This window comes from Capra hircus, chromosome 15 (genome assembly GCF_001704415.2).
Source record: "Capra hircus breed San Clemente chromosome 15, ASM170441v1, whole genome shotgun sequence".
Lineage (NCBI taxonomy): Eukaryota > Metazoa > Chordata > Mammalia > Artiodactyla > Bovidae > Capra > Capra hircus.
Window position 1 is genome coordinate 37,073,486 of NC_030822.1, and position 21,293 is coordinate 37,094,778.

At 41.0% G+C, this 21,293-nt stretch overlaps 1 protein-coding gene across 2 annotated transcripts in view; it reads left to right on the top strand.

Annotated features, from left to right (window-relative positions):
- SYT9 (synaptotagmin 9) overlaps positions 1-21,293 on the top strand; it is a 211,406-nt gene that overhangs the window by 132,883 nt on the left and 57,230 nt on the right. The gene's annotated exons all lie outside the window — the stretch shown is intronic.

Consider the following 21,293-nt stretch of genomic DNA (forward strand, 5'->3'; position numbering starts at 1 on the left):
GAGTTTTCTTCTTTAATCCACTGATGTGATTTATTAATTTTGAAACGTCCATGCATCTTAGAATAAACCCATCTTGGTCCAAAGTGTATTATTAATGCCGATAGATTTTATTTGTTGATACACAGGAATTTTTCAACTGTATTCTTATAAGAATTGGCCTATAGTTTTGCTTGTTTGTTGTTGTTTTGGTGGAGGTGTTTACTTCTTCTCTGCATCTTTGCCAGATACTGTTTTTAGGGTTATACTAAATATTTGGAACATATTTTTAAATAAATCGATTATGTATGACACCTTTCCATTCCCATCCACCTATCCATTTTATACTCGAGTGACTTCCTTCATCTCACTCCTCCCCTTCCCTTATTTCTGGCCAGCGCTGAGCCCCAGAGAACCCTAAGCCCTCTGCTTAACTGCGCTCAGTCTCACTGCTGCAGGTAGAGGCATCTTTGGCTCCCTTGAGTTTTGAGATTTGCATTTTCTTTTGAAACGAGTTCTCATGTACTAAATTGGAGGGCATTTAATGATAGCACCTAGGGAAGCAGCAATCCCAGCCCACATGCTGGGCCATAAAATAGATTGAACTATGTGAAATCACTGGGAGTCCTCTTTTGACTAACCAAAGGGGCAGTTTCACATAGTTCAGCACATACCTGGACTCTCTCCCAGATGTCTGGAAGCAGCTGGAGGCTAGGGAAGCCTTCACTTTTTGTCTTTTGGAGTCCCTGGAGGGAGATCCTTACATCAGTTGTGATGGGGGCCCTTGGCCTTAGGGAACAGCTACCTAAGAAACATTTTTAATGTTGTATTTAGATTTTTCTAGATTGTCTTAGAGGCTTTTGCTTTGATTCCCCCAGAGCTCCTCAGGAGAATGTTCAGTAGGCCTCTGTCATGAATCTTCCTAAACAGAAGGAACATCCTGCACACGTTACAGGCTCTGACTGGAAGCAATGGCTAATGCAATAAGCAATTGAAATTCTTCTTAATGAGTAAGGAGACCTTATAAAATCTAAGACGGTCTTAAGAAATTAACTAAAAACAATGGAACCTTGAACAACACAGGTTGCAAATTTTTGCAATGGCTTCCTTCTTGGTTATCCTGATCCTACTTTGCCTACCGCCTCAGTTAAGTTCTCTACACAAAAACTAGGCTAATCTCTTTGACTTCTAGACTGATTCTTATTATTCTTGCCCCCAGTCCTCTAGTAACCCCCCATCTCATCACAATAGAAGCCAAAGTCCTCCAGGATTTGGGCCCCTTCCCCCATTATCTCCGACCTCCTCTCACACTACTGTAGCAAGCATTTTCCCCTCTCGTCTGCACTGGAGCCGCCTTTCTGATGTTCAGACACACAGTTCCACCTCAGCACAGTTTTCTCTGCTGGAATCACTTCCCCTAGCTGTCTGTATGCCTTGCTTCCTCACTTCCTTTGGGTCTTCTTCTTCTTTTTTTTTTTTTTGGCTGCACCATGCAGCATGTAAGATCTTAGTTCCCCAACCGGGGATCAGATCCGTTCCCCAAGCAGTGGACGTGCAGAGACTTAACCATCAGACCTCTGGGGAAGCCTCCCTTAGGTCTTTTTTTAACCCTCCTCATCTCTGAGGTCTTCCCTGACCATCCTATTTTAAAATGACTTCTTTTCATAGCCTCCTATCTCCCTATAATTTTTGGCAGCATTTTTTTTTTACCATTTAATATCCAATATCATTTATTTGTTTAATGTTTATTGTCTAAGTTCTAGAATGTTACCTACAATGGCAACTCCATTACAGCAAGGATTCTTATCCTTTTTTCCTCCTTTGTATTCCCAGTACCGAATATAGTGCCTGTTACATGGCATATGTTCAACAAATACTTATTGAATAGATTAATAAATAAAGAGACTTTTAAAAAACATGCCCAGATTCTCCCCTGCCTCCCACATAGCTGCCTTTGTTCTCATCCTAGGTGAATGAGAACTGTGCCTTCTGAGAGAAGAGAGAGTTCCTGATACATTCTAAAATCCACCACCTTTTAATGAAGACTTAGGGCCAGAGAAAGCACATAGGTGGAAAGACCCATTCTTGACACTGGTGAACTTTGTAACTGCAGACAAGTTGTTTAACCTCTGTGCTGGTATCTGATCACCTTCTGTAGTATTTCAAAAGAATATCTTATTTCCTTATTTCCTGTATAATGCTTTCCATAGCCTAGGACATTCTTTTTATTGAATTTAATTTTTTATCTTGGACCATAGTTGATTTACAATATTGTATAGTTTCAGGTGTACAGCAGAGTGATCCAGCTATACGTATGTCTGTTCCTTTCCAGACCCCTCTCCCACATGGGTTCTTACAGTGTGCTGAGTAGAGCTTCCTCTGCTGTACAGTGGGCCCTTGTTGTTTGTCTATTTGATATATAGTAATACGTGTCTGTTAATCCCCAACTCCTAACTCATCTATCCCTCACTCCCCTGCCCCCTTGGAAACCATAAGTCTGTTCTTAATGTCTGTGAGTCTGTTTCTGTTTCATAGCTGTATTAATTTGTGTTCATATTTTAGATTCACCATATAAGTGATACCATATGATATTTATCTTTCTCTCTGACTTCCTTCACTTAGTGTGATAATCTCTCTAGGTCCATCCATGTTGCTGCAAATGGCATTTCTTTCTTTTTATGGCTGAGTAATCCATTGTGTATATGTAGGGAATTCTTGTAGCATCTATGTGTCTCCTGTATTCATGTAGATTGTACATCAGGGTGTAAGAGTGACCTCAAATGTAGGTCACCCTGATAGAGAGGAGTCTTTGCTCTATGTTCTCCCTGATCAGTCTGTCTCTCCTTTCCTGTAGAGACACTGCTTATTCATTCATTGATGCATTGCATTTAATATTTATAGACCTACCCTGTGCCAGGCACTGCTCTAAGAAGTATGGGAGCAACACAGATAATGAATTCACACATGTATTTCCGATACTGTGCTAAATACTTTCCATGCAGTTTATTTATCATTACTCTTTGAAGTATAGTTGATTTGGGGCTTCCCTGGATGCTCAGTGGTAAAGACTCCGTCTACCAATGCAGGAGATGCAGATTCATTCCCTGAGTTGGGAAGATCCCCTGGAGATGGAAATGGCAACACATTCCAGTATTCTTGTTTGGGAAATCCCATGGACAGAGGAGCCTGGAGAGCTACAGGCCATGGGGTCACAAAAGAGTCAGACATGACGTAGCGACTAAATATTAAATAGTTGATTTATAATGTTGTACTAATTTCTGCTGTACAGCAAGGTGACTTAGTTACACACACATATACACTCTTTTTTATATTCTCTTACATTATGGTTTATGCCAGGAGACTGGATATAGTTTTCTGTGCTATACAGCGAGACCTTGTTGTTTATCCACTCTGAATGTAATAGTTTGCATCTACCAACCCCATACTCCTAGTTCATCCCTCTCCCTCCCCACCCTTTGGCAACCAGAAGTTTGTTCTTAATCTTTACATGTATTTTTAGTTTGTTATTTTTTAGAGAAGGAGACTATTACTGGTGTTTTTATTGGAAGTACATCTGAGATGCCCCCTAATTACACCTACAGTACCCTTTATTGTAACAAAATCTCTTATTTCCCTAAGGAGTATTAGAAAATTTTAGTGGAAATGGAGGGAAACAGTCTAATGCTTGTGTGTGAAAGAAAGGCAGATCCTCTTTTGCTAAAGCCCCATTTGCCCTAGTTCTTAAATAGGATTCAGTCAAGGTAGCTTTTTTCTCTTTTTTTTCTTTTTTCCTCTCTAGCTGCAAAGGCAAAAGCAAGTTCCTGCTGATGAAAGGTGTGAGAAGGTCAGCCCTGAGGGTGGAAACCCGTGGCTAAGAGAAGGATCTGGAAGCTTGTAGCTCCCAGCTCAGCAACTCCAAGCTTCTCAAGTCTCTAGAAGAATTTAGCCACCTCCCCCTTCCCCAGTCCCCCAGTCCCCCAGTCCCCAGTTCTCTTGTACTCTGCAAGGACCCCCCACTTAGGAGCGCCATAGGCTCTGCAGTCAAGCTGCTTGCTTGGAATGTGGCTCTAGCACTAACCAGCTGTGTGACCTAGGGAAGATTGCTTAACTTCTCTGACCCAAGGTTCTCTTCTGTAAAATAACCAGGGCCCCAGATAAAAGTACAAAAGAAAGAAAATACAGCCCCAGCCTTCAGCTTCTCACAGTCTGAAACAAGTATCTCTAGTTTCATGTGGTAATAGACACGTGGACAGAGGGCCTCCAGGGCAGGGAACACAGGGTTGGAGATACAGGATGCCCGCACAGAAGGGGACACTTGTAAGCCAAGTCTTCACCACCCCCCCCAAAAAAAAAAACCATTTTACCAGCAGAGAAGTGAGCAGAGTTGTTCAGAAATGAAAGGGTAAGGTTTGTGTAGGGAGGAAGAATAGTTCAGACGGACTGGAGGACTGGACATGTTAGGCAGGAGAAATAATAGGAGTTATCCTTGGAGGAATCTTGAAGGATATGCTGAGAGGTTCACATTTGAACCTAAGAGCATCTGGGATCTGTCAAAGGATTTAAGCAAGCAAGCGAAACGGTCAACTCTGTTTGTGAAGGACGGATCGGAAAAGGTAGAATTATCCCCAAGTAATCTTAGAGAGACTGAGACAGAGGGGACAGATAGAAAGAGTTGTAATCCAGACACATTTTGGAGAATAAATGAAATGGCTTGGTGACCCATGTGCTAAGCTGTCAGAGTGGCAGTAGGATGGAGCAAAAGTTCATGGGGCCAGAAGAGAGGTAGGATCGTGGTGCTTACCTCCAAATAAGGTTAGAAGCACCCTGTGTCCTGGGATTATCTGTGGAGCAGATCTCCACCCAGTTCAGTTCAGTTCAGTCGCTCAGTCGTGTCCGACTCTTTGCGACCCCATGAATCGCAGCACGCCAGGCCTCCCTGTCCATCACCAACTCCCGGAGTTCACTCAGATTCACGTCCATCGAGTGGGTGATGCCATCCAGCCATCTCATCCTCTGTCGTCCCCTTCTCCTCCTGCCCCCAATCCCTCCCAGCATCAGAGTCTTTTCCAATGAGTAGAGTAAAAATAATGTGTTTTTTCTTTATGATTGTTCATTCCACTGAGCATGTTGGTTTAATTCACTAACCGTCATGTTTCCCTTTAGAGGGCATCTTTACTAGAGAATCTCATCCTCCCATCTTCCCTAAACTGTGTGAATTCTTAGTTTTGATGGAATGTTTGGGATGACAAAGATGCTTACAATGCTGGGTGAATTCTTAATTATTTCCAATGCATCTTAATGTTTTTCTTTTTTTTTCTTCAAAAGCCAGCGAAACGCCTTGTAACAGTCAGAGTCATCACACAATGCCCAAGCTTCTAAAGACGCTCTTCTGTTCCCGAGTGAAAATTTTTCTTTAAAGAAGAACAAATTTTCATCTTGTTCCTTTTTTTCTATTAAGAATTGATGGACCTCTAAAATGTCTTAGCAGAATAGATTGTTTTACCTTCAACTTCAATACGAAAGTCTTTTCTGTAGCCCTTTAACTTTTGAAATTCTCCTTGTGTTCACCGAGGACAGTCTTTGACTAGACATGCTTCCTGGGAAAATAGAAGTATTAAAAAAACTCATGCGTGAATCTTAAAGAATTTATTAGGGCAGCAAGTTGAGAAAGAATAAGTCTCATCAGGACTCCAGTACCCAAAAGTCTTGTGCTTGGTGCACCAAGGTTAGAATTCACCTCTTCTTTTCCGTGTCTGCTTTTAAAGTTCGCGTGTTCCTACGATGCTGAATTAGGCAGCTTTTGTCAGGAGCCCTCACTGTTTCTGACCTCCTCAGTTCAGTCGCTCAGTCATGTCTGCCTCTTTGCAACCCCATGAATCGCAGCACACCAGGCCTCCCTGTCCATCACCATCTCCCGGAGTTCACCCAAACTCATGTCCATCAAGTCGGTGATGCCATCCAGCCAGCTCATCCTCCGTTATCCCCTTCTCCTCCTGCCCCCAATCCCTCCCATCATCAGAATCAGAGTCTTTTCCAATGAGTCAACTCTTCCCACGAGGTCCCTCTAGATCTCCCCCTCAGAGACAGTCGCACACTCCACCAAGTCCTATCTCCTTAACCACAATTCTGATAACACGGTTGCCTTGCTCCAAAACTTGATTGTCTCCTCTTGCCTACCAGTTGATGTCTGAGATCAGGGAACTACAGGACAGCAGGACTGGGAAAGACTTTACATTGTTAACCACTCCATTCCTCTCTAAAGCAGAGAAATCTGCTGAACAGATAGTAAATCCTCCCCCTTCACAGACAAACAGACCATGATTTTGGATTGTGATAGAGGAGGATATTCTAAATCTTCCTATGTCCTCCCCTTGCTGGCCCTGGTTCTGAACCTTTGAACCGTTAAGAGTGAGTTTAGTCCCTCTTTTGTACGACTCCACTTCAAATCTGCGCTGACAAGAGTCTTGTCTTTCTCGAACCTTTCCCTGAAAATTTAATGCCTCCTCATTGTTCCTCGTGTAATACTGATCCCGTCCGTCTCATGATAGTTGCTCTTCTCACCGTCTTTCAGGTGATCACACATCTCTAAACTGCAGGTGTCCAGAACAGAATTCAGGTTTCAGGTGCGTTGTGGCTGGTGTATAACCTCCCTCCCTAGCCTGTACCTCTATTGATGTAGCCTAAAGCAAAATTGGGCTTCCCAGCTGGCACTAGTGGTAAAGAACCTGCCTGCCATGCAAGAGACTAAAGGGACATGGGTTTAGTCCCAGGGTCGGGAAGATCCCCTGGAAGAGGGTAGGGCAGTCCACTCCAGTATTCTTGCCTGGAAAACCCCATGGACAGAGAAGCTTGGCAGGCTACAGTCCTTGGAGTTGCAAGAGTTGGACATGACTTAGTGACTAAATCACTTTGATGGGAACTTGCTGGACTTCCCTGGTGACTCAGCAGTAAAGAATCCACCAGCAATGCAGGAGACACAGCAGATGCGGGTTCGACCCCTGGGTAGGAAAATCCTCTGGAGGAGAGCATGGCAATCGCTCCAGTATTCTTGCCTGGAGAATCCCATGGAAGAAAAGCCTGGCAAGTTACAGTCCATAGGGTCATACGGAGTCGGATACGACTGAAGCAACTCAGCACACATGTACACATGTGAACTCGTCAGCCAGCCCCTAGATTATACTCTTAGAAGCCTCTAAGGGGAAGCCCCAGTCATGTGGGGCAGTCAGGAACCACACCATCCCCACACCAGAGGAACCAATCCTCTGAGTCCTCACCAGTGCACCATTTCAGACGGGAATCCCAGACTCAGTCACGTTGCAGGTTAAGCATGAGGATATGTAAGCAAGCAACAGAGGCTTCCTTCTAGCTTGAGCAACTGTGAGCCGTATAGCATCATGTGATATGAACATATAGCGGCCATCCTGACTCACGGACTCACTTCTCCTTTTGCCTTCATGATTCTAAGGGAGTTACATGAGAAGGTGATGGTATTTTGGTATAGGATAGCAATGGCACCCCACTCCAGTACTCCTGCCTGGAAAATCCCATGGACGGAGGAGCCTGGTGGGCTGCAGTCCATGGGGTTGCTGGGAGTTGGACACGACTCAGTGACTTCACTTTCACTTTTCACTTTCACGCATTGGAGAAGGAAATGGCAACCCACTCCAGTGTTCTTGCCTGGAGAATCCCAGGGACAACAGAGCCTGGAGGGCTGCCATCTATATGAGGTCGCACAGAGTCGGACATGACTGAAGCGACTTAGCAGCAGCAGCAACATAGAGAAGTATAAAATTGGACAGACTAGATATTTTTGGAGGGAGAAATAACATGGCTTACAGATGTGGGAGGGTGAGAGGAGATGAGGAATACAAAATCTAATGACTACCAGATTTGGGGAACTGCTCAGAGGATGTGTTTACCAAACTGAAATGGAAAAGATGGGTAGGATGGCTGGGAGCAGGAAAGGGAAATAAGTTCCAGATTTGAAATATCAAGTTTGAGATGCCTATTAGACAATTAACTAGACACCTAAGGAAGGCACTTGGATGAGTTTATAATGCAGGAAGAGGTGGGCATGGAGACATAAATGTTGGAGTCATCCATGTACACATGTGGCATTTTAAACTAGGGAAGCAGATAAAATCAGAAAAGATAGTGATGTCAATGTTTTTGGTCAACTGTAAAGTGATCTAACATATATGTGATGTTGTTATCCTATGTATTACTAACTGAGCATATCATTAGTCAGAGTAATACTTTCTAATGTAGGGCCAGTCCTGTGGAATTAGATCTAGAATCATTTGAGGGAATGATTCAAAAAAGGAAAAGGAGTGGGCTGATGGCAGTCCTCTCGCAGGGCCCTGTGAGGGCTGCTGGCTTCTCTTGTCCCCCAGCACCAGCTCGGAGAGCGTCATCCTCCAGGAACACTTCCAGTGCAATTAATCATGTTAATATCTATAAATAAAGTGCAATCAACAGTTACTTTAACAGTGCATGCTAATTATTGGTAGGATCTGTCACTGAAAAAGGATGTTTTTGCCAATTTTGTCACGTCTGGGTCAAGTACCAGGAATACAGTGGGAGTTTCTGAGAAAACTGAATGACCAAATCATTGCAAGCTTCCATTTACAGGTGAGCCAGGTTTGGGCCATCAGTGTGATTGTTACAGTGAAAATTAATGACCCTTGAGAGAAGTGTTGCAACTGGAGTTTCCTCTCTACCTGATAAATAATTATTTCACCCTGCTTTATCTCACAAGTGTTTTTTGTTTTTGTGAGAGACTCTGTAAGAACAGGATTTTTCAGTGAGTCAGTAGTGCTGGGGGATACGGGGTGGGTGGTAACCAGATGTCCCATAGCTTAGTGGCTTCCTGGAAACGTGACCCAAAGTCTTGAGGAAGCTACGCTACGGGGGCTGCAGCAGATATCCAAGAACTCTTGCACCTCTTCATGTGTGCATCGGTTCATGAAATACTAAGCTACTCATTAAGTGTCTGCCACTAGGAAAGATGGAGAAGTCAGACTCCCTCTAGAAGAGTGCAGAGACCAGTGAGAATGAGAAGCATACATCAGATGTAGTAATATTAGCCACCTCTTATTTACTACAGATGCAGATTGTCTCATTTGATCTTTTCAACAACACTAGACCTTAGATTGGAGAAGGAAATGGCAACCCACTCCAGTATTCTTGCCTGGAAAATCCCCTAGACAGAGGAGCCTGGCAGGTTATGGTCTATGGGGTCACAAGAGTCGGACACGACCGAGCGACTAAGCACATACACAGGGCTTAGATGGTAAAGAATCTGCCTGCAATGTGGGAGACCTGGGTTCGATCCCTGGGTTGGGAAGATCGCCTGGAGAAGGGCGTGGCAACCCACTGCAGTATTCTTGCCTGGAGAATCCCCATGGACTGAGAAGCCTGGCGGGCTACAGTCCATGGACTCACAAAGTCGGACATGACTGAGCAACTAAGCACAGCACAGCACTAGTTTCCAAATGAAGAAACTAAGAGCAGAGAATTGATAAACTGAGAAATTATGTAGTTTATCTAAGGTTGCATAATAAGGAATCACTAAGACTTCACCCTGTTGTTCCACACGTCCAGACTTCAGGACTTTTAAATAACAAGTCCTCTATATGTTTATACCCCTAGCTTCAATTCTCAGTCTTCAAACCAAACACTTTCAGCTGTTTGTTTCAAAATATGCCTCCATATTTTTTAATGCTCTATTTTATTTTTTAGTTTTAGATTTCTATCAAATTTTGTTACAAAAGTTGAAGATTTAGCTCATAAGTGCACTACATGAACACACTCTTGCTCCTCCAACTTCTCAAAATAGTAATATTTCAAATTTGTTGAGATAGTTATTCCTATCTGTATCGTTATTATGTAAACTTAGTTTATAGCTGAACCATATAGTGTGATTACGTTCTTTGTTCCACCCAGGAGTTTGTATTTCTAGCCTGGCTCTTACTCCTGATCTCCATACTCGTATTTAATTGGCTCCCTGACCTTCCCATTTGGATCGCACATTTAATGCATACAGAACTGAGTTCTTGGTCTTTACCATAGCCTTCTCTGGTGGTTCAGAGGGTCAAGAATCTTCCTGCAATGTAGGAGACTCGGGTTCCATCCCTGATTCTGGAAGTTCCCCTGGAGAAGGGAATGACAATCCATTCCAATATTCTTGCCTGGAGAATTCCAGGGACAGAGGAGCCTGGTAGGATACAATCCATGGAGTCACAAAGAGTCGGGCACAACTAAATGACTAACACTTTCACTTTCCCATAGCCCAGTGCCTCCTCCCTCTCCATTTAGAAATGCAAGTTATTGGCAATTCCACCTTCTCATTAACTCAGACCAAAAGTACTGGAATCATCCTTGACTACTCTCTTTCTATTATTTATTCTATTAGAAAACTCTGTTGTTTCATCTTCAAAATTTGATCATCTCTCTCCACTGTTTTCTGTGGACCAATCCACGTCACCTCTCACCAGGTTCGTTACGGTCATCTCCTAACTACTGGCCCTGCTGCTGCCCTTGTCCCCTCAGACTCATCTCAACACGGAAGCCTGAGTGATCACATTAAAATAAAACCACATTATGCTGTTTCTCGGCTTGAATCTTTTAATGACTTCCATTCCCACTTAGAGCAAAGTTCTTATGATAACCTGCGTGATTCGGTCCCTCACAAGCTCTGTGACCTGACCATTTTTCCCTCCCTTCTCTTCTTACTATCTCCTTTCTCTTCTGCAGACACAGCAGGTACACTCCCACCTCACGGCATCTGTGCTTGCTCTTTGATCCGTGTGCAGTTCCCCCCAGTTAGCTGCATTACAGCTTTCTAACCTCATTTCTAAAGGTCTTCACTCAAAAAGGAGCTCTATTATGAAGCCTTCCCTACTTAACATTTTATTTAACTCTCTTCAGTACTATTTAATCCCTGTTCTGGACTTTTTTCTTCTCTGCATTGTATTACACGTGTGTGTATTATATGTGTATCCATATATGTGTTTGTGTGTATATATGTATGTGTATGTCTGTATACAGTTGGTTTTGCTCATTGTGAAGCTTTACACATAAGAAATACAAGACTCATGATGGCAAATGGCTTTTGCCTATTTGGTTCCCTGATGGATTCCTAGTAGCCTGAAGGTGGTGGTTTAGTCACTAAGTCTTGTCTGACTCTCTGTAGCCCCAGGCTTCTCTGTCCATGGGATTTCCCAGGCAAGAATACTGGAATGGGTTGCTATTTCCTTCTCCAGGGGATATTCCCAACCCAGGAACTGAATCCACGTCTCCTGGATTGCAGGTGAATTCTTTACCACTGAGAAGCCCCCCCTGAAGAGTACCTGACAAATAATTGTGTCCCATAAATGTTTCTTGAATGAAGAACAAACAAATGAGTTATCTTGATTTTATTTGCTGTGGGGGTTATGTGTGTTCACATGCCTATCACTAACTTGTTCCAAACTCTGTCAGATGTTTAAGTTTCTTAGTAAGTACATTAAGTTCTATTTCTTTCTGAGGAGGACAGCGTTTGAGGGCACAGAGCAAGGAGTAACTGGAGAGGCAATGAAGAGAACTGGTACATAAGACGAATGTCCATACGTGCATGAGTCCGTTTCTGAGTTCTCTATACAACTCCATGGGTTTATGTGCCCGGCACAAATGCTCCACTAGCCCAGTAGCATTCTAGTTAAGTTTTCCTATCAGATAGACTAGGTTCTCCCAATTTGTTCTTCTTCAAGAGAATCTTGGTTGCTTAGTACTTTGCTTGTCCAGGTTAAATTTAGAATCAGTCTGTCAAATTGTAATTGGATTGGAATTACATTTAGCCTGTAGATCAGTTTGGAGAATATCTATGTAATATTGAGTTCTTCCAATCTCTGGACATAGTATATCTCTTCATTTATTTAAACCTTCCTTAACTTTACTCAATAATGCTCTACCATTTTTCTATAAAGAAATAGTATACAGTTTTAGGTAAATTTATTCCAGGGTTTTGATCTTTTCTCATGCTGTTTTAACTAAAGGGTTTTTTTTTTCTTCTATTTTTTAACCTTTTTTTCAGGTACATAAAAATTAAATCTATTTTTATTTACTTATAGCCATCAACCCACCAGTCATCAATAAGCATGCTTATTAATTGTAATAATCTATGTATAGCTTTAAAAAAACTTTTTTTTTTTTTGCCATGCCACATGGCTTGTGGGATTTTAGTTCCTCGGCTAGGGATCAAATCCAGGCCCTTGGTAGCAAAAGCATACTGGACCTCCAGGGAATTCCCCCAGGCTTTATTTCTTTACACAGAAGAAATAAATGACAGAATGAATGCTTCATGTCAAAACATTATACCATTTATTTCTTTTCCATACCTTATTTCCCTAGCTAAGCCTGAAGTGCAGTGTAGAGTATAAGCAGTAGGTGTCTTCTTTCTTACGTTAATTGGGTAGCTTTTCACATTTCGCAGTAAGTACATCATTGCTGTAGCCTTGTTTTTAGAGGCCCACCATCAGATAAATTCCTCTTCTATATCTGGTTTGTTAAAAACTTTTACCATAATAGATGCTTGATTTTTATCATATTTTTCTACATTCACTGAGATAATTACATGATTTTCCTCTTTATTATTTTACTGTGAACAACCGTATTTTTAAAACGTCATATGTAAATTAACCTTATAAACTTGAGGTAAAACACATGGAAGTAATGTGCTCTCATTTTCATGTTTTTCTTCATTCAGTTTTCTCATATTTTGTTTAATTTTTAAAAATCTCACTTCAAAAATCTGTACATTATGTCTAATTTGTATCATCTGTAAAAATGTAAAGGTGGATGTAAAAGTGTTTATAAAATAATTTTTTTATCTGTTTAGTGTTTTTAGTAAAGATCCATAGTGGTGTTACGTTTCAACCATGACATGATTATTTTTGCCTTTCTCCCCTACCCCCTCTTTTTCACCTGTTTTAACAAAGGTTAACAGTTTTTATTTAGCCTTTTCAAAGCTAACTTTTGGCTTCATTGATTTTTCTTTAAATATATTGTTTTTATGTCATTAATTTCTGCTTTTAAATTTATTATTTCCTTTCTTCTACTTAGTTTGGGTTTAATTTGTTGTTCTTTTTCCAAGTTATTTTGTTTCATGTTACAGTTTTTAAAGCTAAAAATTTTCCATTAATTTGATTCTTAAGCATTTGTGTGGAGAAGATCCTACAGTTCTCTTCCTGTGTTTCTTTTACTCTCATATGACTACCATACTCACACCTCTGACACCAGACATGGTGGGGTTTTTCTTATATATCTCACAGGCAGTTGTGAGACCAGCTGGGTGTCTTACAGTTTAGCTCAATTTGACACTGTCTACCTGATTAAGGACTCAGTCCCATGAGACTTCCCAGCTTCAAATGCCAGTCACAAGGAGCAAGTGCCCAGATTACCCACTTCTGTCCAGCTTGGCTACAGGTCAGATGGTCCCATGACCTCCTCCTTGGATTCCGTTATTTTACCACAACAGCTCACAGAACTCAGGGAAACCTTTACTTGCTTTACCAGTCTATTAAAAGATGTGATAAGGAATACAGATGAGCAGAGATGCATTGGGTGAGGTCTGGGAAGGTCCTGAGCACAGCAGCTTCTGACTCCATGGAGTTGGGGGATGTGTCACTTTCCTGATATATGGATGTCTTAACCAACCTGGAAGATCTCTAAAACCAATACTTTCAATAATTTATGGGGGCTTTCTAATGTAGGCATGGTCAATTATCAGCTTCATTTCTGGCCCTCTCCCGTATCTGGAGAATGGGTGGGGGGTGGTACTGAAAATTTTGAGTTTTTAATCACGGCTTAGTCTCTTTGGTGACCAGTTCCCATCCAGAAGCCATCAAGGAACCTACCCACAGCTGCCTGACTCAAACAGAAAATGCTCCTAGCGCTGTTAGTACTCTTATCACTTAGGGATTTACAAGGGTTTTAGGAACCCTGTGTCACGAGCAGGGATGAGGACCATAAGTGCAATATATTTCTAATTTTCATTGTGGTTTTTACTTGGAACCGTGGTTATTTGGAAGTGGATTTCTTAGTTTCTAAACATATAGAAACACTCTATCTTTTTATTATAGAGTTCTAGCTTAATTCCATTATGATCAGCCTTTATCCTATCTAATATCTCTGCCAGTCCCTGCTGTTCACCTAACTTCCTTCCAGAATGTCTTCTGTGTCATAAACTGTTGATCTCTGGGTGAGAATGTGTGATGGTTAGGTACACAAGCGATGGACCACAACCACTTCTCCCCTTCTCAGTACAGGAAAAGATGTGTGAAAAGGCACGCTGAAAGGAGGGCACTATGTATGTATAGTAAAGAATTGGCTCAACAAGCTTGGGGTACCTAAACCCTACACATTCTACAAAAGGGATTAGACCTTGACTGAAAGAGTGGGGTGTCATGCCCTCCTCCAGGGATTGAACCCAGGTCTCCTACATTGCAGACAGATTTTTTAAAAACCATCTGAGCCACCAGGGAAGCCCATAATTTATGATGGTTACTTGTTTTTGTTGATTTAAGGGCTCTAGGATACACTGATCGCCCTCTGATGAAGGGAGTAAAGACTGACCAGCTAAGATTAGTCATGCGGGTACTCCTTACCACCCGCAGTAAGAACACTGGGCATCAGGGTTTAGGTGAGCTTTCCTCACTGGTGATACTTAGTGAGTTTTGTCACACATCACTGTGGGGAGTACCAAGTGCTGTATGTATGACTCCATTGGAAAAGGGCAACTGGAAACTAATGCCTGATTTCTCTCAGACTCCACCCTATGTAATATTTTTTCTTTGTTGATTTAAATGTGTCCTTTTATTGTAAGAAACCATATGAACATGACTTAGCAACTAAACTACCCCCACCACCATGAGTATAATAGCCTTTCTGGGTCTTTCTAATGAATCCTCAGACCTGAGGGTGGTCTTGCGGACCCCCAGGACGTGTGTGTGTGTGCAGAGTCACTACAGCGGTGTCCAACTCTTTGTGACCCTATGGACTGTAGCCCACCACGGTCTTCTGTCCGTGGGATTCTCCAGTCAGGAACACTGGAATGGGTTGCCATGCCCTCCTCCAGAGAGGAGCTTCCTGACCCAGGGATCGAACCTGTGTCTTTTATGCTCCTGCATTGGCTTGCTTGCTAAATCACTTCCGTCATGTCCGACTCTTTGTGACCCCATGCACTGTAGCCTGGCAGTCTCCTCTGTTCAAGGGATTCTCCAGGCAAGAATGAGGTGGGTTCTTTACCACTAGTGCCACCTGGGAAACCCAGTACAGTGGTGCTTAAAAATTATTGAGACTGGGATATCAAAACTCTGTTGATAATGATTCCATGCCTAACTTTATAACCTACTATAAAGCCAAAGTTCATTAATTTTGGCAATGTTAATATCATACAAGTGGTATTAAAGAATAATTATTCAAAACATCCAGTTATCTATATCAGATGAAAATATGAGATAGCCCCCACTTCTTCATGAGGATCTTCACAAAATGACAAGCAGTAAAAGATTTTTGCTTTGACCCTGCAGTTATAAATACAGACAATTAAGGATGTCCTAGAATCTGAGGAAAACCAACATCACGAAAGAGAAGGTCCAAGGTAAACAAATAGATCAACTGGTCACTGGAGAAAAAGAGATGAAAGCAAGAGAAAAAAATTCCAATTAACATCAATCACTGAGGACCAGGCAAAATCAGTGAAAACAAGAAATCTAAATACCTTTTGGGGAAATTACAGAAGATACAAGTACAAAGTAAAAGTACAAAGAAACAATCTTAAAACCTCCTTGAGGGGGGAAAAAAAAATCTACAAAAGAATGACATCAAACACCCTGGCTAGAACATGAAGTACTAGAAGGTATTGTGACAAAGTAGAAGATTCTGAGATAAAATGATTTTAAGCTAAATTCTGTGCCCAGCTAACTTTCTTTAAAGAATTAGAGCCCAATAAAGATTACTCTAACTACCTGTGAACCCTCACTGGGAAAAAAGTACTCAAGGACACACACAAGCAAAGTGTATCTTAAAATGGGAGATAATGGGTTTTATGAAACTGCAGTGAGCACTGAAATAAATATGTTAACCATAGTTTAAATGTTTGCTAATACTTTGGCTATGAAACAATGGAATGGGAATAAACCATATTTTGAAAGACAGTGTCGTAATAAATTCCAAGGGGAAGAAGATTTGGATACAAAATTAACAAGCTTGACTTAATAAAAATATAGAAATAAGTCCCTTGTGAATAGAGGATAGGCATTATTTTTAGATACATTTGAGCACAAATGCATGGGATAGGATAGGATAATTTTTAAATGGTTGAAACCATCAAGGCATTCTCTGAACTCAAGACAATAAAACCAGAAGACAAAATTATAGTCCTCTGTAAAATCTGTCTTTTCAGAATTTTAAAATTTCCATTAATTTATGTACCACAAAATTAATCAATTTTAAGTGTGCAAGTTTGTCACCTATATATAGTTATATAACCACTACCATTTGGTTCAAAATAATTTTTAACATCACTTATGACTGTTTTCTTTGACCTATAGATAATTTAGAAAAGTATTGTCTAATTTTCAAATATTTAGAGATTTTCTAGATATCTATGGTTGAATTCTACTTTAATTTTATTATTGTTAAAGAACATACTTTGTGTGATTTCATTCATTTTGAATTTAATGAGAATTTTTTAATGACTCAGAATATGATTCATCTTGCTGAATGTTTATATTTGAAAAGAATGGGCATTTTGATCATTTGATGGAATATTAATAGGTAAAGTATCAATTACGTCAGGCTGGTCGATAATATTATTCAAGTCTTTTATATCCTTAACTTATTTTTTGCTTGTTTGTTCAATGAATTACTGATAGAGTAGTGTTGGAATCGCTAATTCTACTTGTGTGTTTGCCTATTTCTCCTCTTAATTCTATCTCATTTGTTTAATGTATTTTGAAGTTCTGTTATTAGAAGCATATGCATTTAAGATTATGTCTTCTTGATGATTTTAGCCTTTGTCAATGAAATATCACCTTCCTCCCTGGTAATATTCCTTGGTCTGGAATCTTGATATTAATATAACCACTCTAGCTCTCTTTAGATTACTGTTTACATGGCCTAATTTTTTTCATCCTTTAAACCTATCTTTGTCTTGATATTTTAAGTGGGTTTCCTGTAGACAGTGTATATAGCTGGGTCTTGCTTTACAGTCCTATCAGAAAATTTAAATCTTTTTAATTGAAGTTATCAGGTATATACATTTAATGTAATTATCAAGATGGTAGTGTTTAAATCTGTCTTTTCTGTTTGTTCCACCTGTACTTTCATTCCTTTTTTCTGTGCCTTTTTTTGAATTGAGCATTTAGAAGTGTGTTATTTAGTTTCCAAATATTTAGAGATTTCCCAGATTATCTTTTTGTTATTGATTTCTAATTCATTTCCATTGCAGCCAGAGAATATAGTTTGAATCTTCTCAAATTTAATTGAGACTTGTTTTATGGGCTATAATATGATCTTTCTTGTTCAGTGTTCTGGGTTCACCTGAAAAGATGTGTATTCTGTTGCTGTTTGGTATTTCTTTAATGCCACTCATTAGGCCAAGTTAGTTGATAGTGCTATTCAGGTATTCAAATCTCTGAGTGCAACTTGTTTATCCTCACAGTTCTATAAGTTTTTGCCTCAGATAATGAATTGATCCTCTTTTTCCTGATAATACTCGTTGCTTTTACATATACTTTGTCTGATATTAACTTAACCACTCCAGATTTCTTTCTATTAGTTTAAGTGTGGCATATTGTTTTTTATTCTTTTACTTTTAATGTACGTATACCTGTATAGTTAAATTAAATTTCTTATAGAGAGCATAATGTTGGGTCTTGCTGTTTACTAAATTAGATAATCTTTGCCTTTCATTTGGATGCTTAGATCTTTTACATTTATGTGATTATTGAAATTATTTTGTTTAAATTTACCATCTTACTATTTGTTTTCCATCATTTATGTCTCTCCCAGTCTTATTTCCTTTTCCTTTTTTTCTGCCGTCTTTTGGATTAACTTAATATTTTTAAAGCATGTATCTTATCCCTTTTGCTGGCTTATTAACTAATTTATAGTTAATAAATTATGTTATTTTAGTCATTTCTTTTGGGTTTATGGTAGTATATGTTTTTAATATACAGAGCCTAACTTAAAGTGATAGTATTCTACTTATCTTCAGTACAAGAACCTTACAGCAATGCTAGTTTCATATCTTTCCAGTGAATAACCCCAATAAAATTAAAATTTCTCTTTCTCAATATTAGTATTTTTAGTCCCAGAGAAGACTCTAAATCTCCCTGTGTGGGTAACATACTCACCCCTGAACAGAAGACAGTGGACAGGGCCATGAATACTTTGGTCTGAATTCCTGCAGCAGCCCTTCTAGACCTTTATGGAATTGGGAAGGATTTCACCAGAAGAATCTAAGGGTAGGAATGCAAAAGTGCGCTAGCTAGACAAAGACTAGAACTATCACAGACCACTACAGGTAAACATCGCAGAAAGAGTTTATAGGTTTTGCAGGTATAGAATTCATGTACATTTGCTATCAGTTCCCGATAGATCTTGCCAACAATACTGACCTTGGCCACACAAAGCAGAAGCAAATGAAGCATTTCTTTGTATGACATTTTCCTTCCCCTTGTACCCGTCCAGGGCATTTAGCCACCAGTGACACCTCTGCATATCTGATTTCTGTCAAGTTGGAAAAGAAACCAAACACTCCATACTCTTTTGTATTTGACTTTTATCAGCATTCTGGAAAATTTTTTACTAACAATATAAGTACTTCGGTGTAAGGCAGTGTTTCTCAACCTTGGCACTACTGACATTTTGGACCAAATAATTCATTGTAGTGAGGGGCTCCCCTGTGCATTGTGGGATGTTTAGCAACATCCCTGGCCTCTGCCTACTAGATGTCAGTAACACCTGCCTCCCCAGTTGTAATAGTTACAAATTTATCCAAATAACACCAAATGTGCCCAGAGGGAGCAAAATTGCTTCTGGTTGAGAACCACTGATTTAAAGGGAATGTTTATACACATCAGGAGCCATAGATTCTTAACCCCAAATTAGTATGGGCTGATGGGGAGAAAGCAGAGTTAGCATTAGGTTCCATCAACTCCTATTCCATAGCCCACAAACTGGTCACTTCTCAAGGGACCACATCTGTTGTCATCACGGCAAAAACAGCTTCCAGCACCCGGAAGAGAGCAGTGCTCAACAACCACAACAGATGTTAAGAGAGCAAGCAGATGGATGGATGAATGGATAAAGGACAAAAAGCAAAATGTGCGTGATTATTCATTGTTACTCTGGGGAAAGGAGTGACTTAGGTGGTATGTTTAAGAAAAGGAGATATTTTACTATTATACTTAAAAATGTTTGTACTTGAATTTTATCACTCTTACTTTCATAGTTTTGATAATTTTAAATGATTTATTTTTAAAGCACTTGGAAATCAAACCAAGCCTTTTCTCCCTAATAAATCTTTAATTTGCCTAGGTTTTTCTTCCAAGTGCAAAAGTGGACTTTAGCTCTAGTTCACATTCTGAATATATAACCAAATCTGAAGCATATTTTTTTCTTTTAACTCTTGAGCAAACAGCATTATAATGTAAATATTTGTGAATGAAAGAGGTTTATGTTGGAGGCAAATGTACTTAGCACAAAAGTAACTTAACACAGTACATTCAATTGTGTGCCTTGGCCTTGAGGGTGGGGACTGGAGTAGATAGATCGTCACATATCCGGCCCTACAGAGCTGGTGCAGTGGGGGCCCTCAGAAATCGTGTGCTGAAAAAAATGATGATAGAGCTTCATACGTGTGGCTTTGGTTGCTCCTGTTTTACTTTGTTCAGACCAAGATTATTAGGGCAGGATGAGAGGAGAGGGGGTTTGAGCCCTCTGAGAAAAGTCCTCTGAGAAGAACAGATGTCTGGGCCTTTCTGCTTAAGGCAGACAGAAGAGGTCCAAGGGCAAGGGAGTAGGCCAGGGAGTGTAAAGAGAAAAAGGTAATTTATGGGAACAGCTGTTGCTCCTCTTTTTTCGCTGCTACTGGCCAGAAACTGGATCAAATCCTTCAGTGACAGCAGACCCTCCTCCTGCAGTCGAAAACCCAGCAACACAAAACTGTCTAGCCCCAGCCCATGTGACACCGCACTCCTGTAGAACTGTCATCTCTTCCCTCACCTCCACCCCAGAGGGAAAGGCCTAACTACCTAGGTCCCTTGATATCAGGGCTTCAGGAACCAGAAGAGCCTGGCATGCTTTCAAGGGGAGGTCATTTATTTACATGAAGCAGGCAGAGCTCAGGGATACAGAGCAATCCATCTGCCTTAGCGACCAGAGAGGCTCCCTTCACCTCATCCTCCTACAGAAGCGGTCAAGGAAGGAGGTTGGGCAAGATGACCTTCCAGAGCCGAATCTGTGCTTCTAAAAATAGAAGCATCCTTGGAGGATCAAGGAGGGGAGGAGAAGCAATAGATGTTGAGGGCAAAAAACGGACACCCCAGAGCATTATCATTATGAAGCTATATTAATTAGACCCAGACACCCAGCTTGATAACCTCAGGTATCACAGAAGTTGAAATGAACTGGCTTTTTTCGTTTTTTTCCCCATTTCTGGTTGTATTTTCCCTGGGCTAAAAAGGAGAAAGAGAATGGTGTCTTCTGACCTATTTGATTGGCTGCACACTGCCCGAGGAGATGTTTTCCCCAGCAGAGGAAAGTGGGGCTTCTTAGAGACAAAGAAAGAAAGCAAAAGCTTAAGCAAAGTGGGAGCCCAGCAGTCAGCAATCGGGGGCTGTGGGACCTGGATCCCCTTCTATGTCCGCCAGTCTGGAGATTGCATAGGGCTGGGCAGGTGTCCAAGTGTGTCCAGGGCTGTGGATGTGTGGGCTCAGGGCTGCTGCTCTGCAGGGTCCTCGTCTGAAGAACTGTAGGGACTAGCGTTTGCAGGCCTCAGTGAAGCCGCATCCTGGTCTGCACAGGTTGTGTGTGACCAGGTTGTGTGCAGGGTTCTGGTGGGTAGAGGGATGTGGGTGTGTGTGTGTGTGTGCACGTGCTCATGCACACATGTGTCAGGATGGAGAGTGTTAGCAGGAGTGTATGGAAGTATTGCAGCAAACTTGGTGGGGACCATGTAGGGAAGAGTGAGGGACTGTCGGGGAGGGATGCATATGGATGGTGACGTGTGCCTGTATGAGGTTTGCGGGAAAAACTGCGGGCGAAGCTAT